The sequence below is a fragment of the Buceros rhinoceros genome, unplaced genomic scaffold (genome assembly GCF_000710305.1).
Source record: "Buceros rhinoceros silvestris isolate BGI_N320 unplaced genomic scaffold, ASM71030v1 scaffold7423, whole genome shotgun sequence".
Lineage (NCBI taxonomy): Eukaryota > Metazoa > Chordata > Aves > Bucerotiformes > Bucerotidae > Buceros > Buceros rhinoceros.
Genome location: NW_010405341.1, coordinates 6,293 through 8,737, shown reverse-complemented (window position 1 = coordinate 8,737; position 2,445 = coordinate 6,293). Strand labels below are relative to the sequence as shown.

Sequence of the window (2,445 nt, the reverse complement as noted above, 5' to 3'; positions counted from 1 at the left end):
TCCTTCCCACTCCTGCCACACCAACATGGCAAAATAGGATTTGCTTCTGCACCGCAACCATCTCCATACAGCAGGGGTGCTGGATGTGTCTTCCTGGCTTCAGGAGGATCTTCTGAGATATTCTAAGGAGCCATGCTAAGTCCCTACCCTGTGCTCAGTGGGGAAGGTGAGGTGGGTTCACAAGTTCACCCAACCCTCTTGGCCTCAGCCTCTTTGGGCAAAAAAGTGCTGTTTCATTTAGTTCTCTCTTCGATCTTAGAGGTCAACAAGCGGAGTCTGTTCACTGCAAGACTCGCGCAAGGAGAGCACACCCGTGAGAACGGAGAGCATTAGGGAGGCATTAGCAGCCAGGGCACTCACAGCCCCAGCTGGAAACAAGGTTGGTGTCTGCTGGGAAAGAGGCAATTGTGGGAGAGAGTATTCTCTTCCCTTCTTTTGTTGTGGAGTCGAACAGCATAAAGTACAGCCTGTTCCTCCGTGTTCTCGTGCCCTGCGAGGTTATTTTAGCAGGCAGCCAAGGAGACTCTGGTATTTTGAAGACATCTGCGGCGCCAGTGTTTTTCATATAATTTTTAACACTTTGATAGCATCATTCAGAGACGTCTGGCAAGCCCTCTACCTCTGCTGTCCTGTGGCTGCGGCTGCGCTGCAGTCTTTCCCTGTCAGACCGGTCCTGATCAGAATCACCGTGCTAACGTGCAGTGCTGCACCGCTGCTGCTGGCAGGTGGAGTGACAGGTGAATATCTGATCCTCCTGGTGTCTTTGGTGAGGACCAGGAGGACAGTCGTCTCCTGCAAGGCTCTTTTGAAGGCCAGTGATATCTGAGTGGCACTCAGGCAAGTAAAATATATTTGACTCTTGTCACAACCCGTTTTTCAAGCTAATGGAGTGCTTTTATTTTGTGTGGTGCTGCCTTCTCTTTAAAGACGTCCTCAGCCAGGAGTGGCTGAGATCAGCAGCATCACTGCTGGGTGAGCTCCAAGCTCCTGGGCCCAGAGCCAGGAGCATCCACTGCCTTTTGCTTGGTCTCCCCAAAATCAAGTGTCCCCATCCTACCTCCAGACAGGGGCCTGTAGAGGGGAGAATTGTCTCCTCACCTTATTTCCCTGAGTCTCAAGGAAGTCTTTCACTGATGGCATTGTGTAGGAAGGCTCCCATGCTCACGGTGTTACATTCATGTCACGTTTTCCTTTTTCTGCCATTGATAGCTGGATCCTAAATATGAGGAAACTAGGAATTTGCTTCCTAAACATAAAGAAATAAAATCTGGTTCCTGTTCCACCCGAATCGCCCTTGTTACACCTGTCCATATCATCTCCTGGCTCTGAGAGGGCAGTCAGCATTTCTCCTCACACCGCAAACCATGTGGCAATGTGTTTGATTTTAAACCATCCTGAATGCTCAGCGCTGTGCCTCGAGTAAAGAGTTGACCTGAGCTTTATTACAGGCTGAAGGAGGGATGAAGGAGACTGATGGCACTACGTGACTGTCCAAGATGTGATCCATGCTCTGTAGCCACCTTTGGTCCCTTTTTCCCTCTCCCTCCTCATTATTAGCTAAATGGAAGCGCTATCTAAATTGGTGTAAGAGCTTGATAGGGCTCAGATCACCACTAACGATGTTAGCCCTGGCAGATATCATCAAAAATAACTGGAAGTGAGATGTGTGCCAGTCAGTCTTCCCCAGCAGCAGAACACAAAGGGGCTGCCACGCTCTGTGGAGAGAAGACCCTTGGCCCCACGTCCATGGCGGGAGCTAGAGGGTGGGTGTCTGGGCTTGGTGAGAGGGGAAGAGAGGGGGAAAATGATGCAAAGCAAGAGATGCTTGGTAACATGGATGGCTGGAATGCTTTATTAGGGTATTACAGAATCATTTTGGTTGGAAAAGCCCTTTGAGCTCCTCGAGTCTCCCCATTTCCCCAGCACTGCCAGGTCCCCAGTGACCCCTGTCCCTCAGCAGCACCTCCACACGGCTGGGAAACCCCTCCAGGGATGGGGACTCCACCACTGCCCTGGGCAGTCTGAGCCAGGGCTTTACCATCCTCTCTGTAATGAAATTTTTCCTAGTATCAAACTTCAGCCTCCCCTGGAACAACTTGAGGCCAGTTCCTCTCGTCCTGTCACTTGTTATCTGGGAGAAGAGACCGACCCCCCCTCGCTGCACCCTCCTGTCAGGGAGTTGTCAGAGCCAGAAGGTCTCCCCGGAGCCTCCTTTGCTCCAGGCTCAACCCCCACAGGTCCCTCAGTCTCTCCTCAGCGCATTGTGCTCCAAGCTCCGCTGCCCTGCTCTGGACACGCTCCAGACCCTCAATGTCCTTCTGGCAGTGAAGGACCCAAACTGGACAATTTACAAAAGTAAATTACATTTATTTGAGGATGCAGGAGAAGTTGCTCTGCCCTGGACATGCCCAGTACAGCCCAAGCAGGGCTGCGGGTCTGTCCACC

The 2,445-nt window shown here is 51.7% G+C and overlaps 1 protein-coding gene across 1 annotated transcript in view; it reads left to right on the top strand.

Moving 5' to 3' along the window:
- Positions 1-2,445, top strand: part of LOC104491294 (voltage-dependent T-type calcium channel subunit alpha-1H-like) — a gene marked incomplete at both ends in the record, with an annotated part of 41,465 nt that overhangs the window by 38,405 nt on the left and 615 nt on the right. The gene's annotated exons all lie outside the window — the stretch shown is intronic.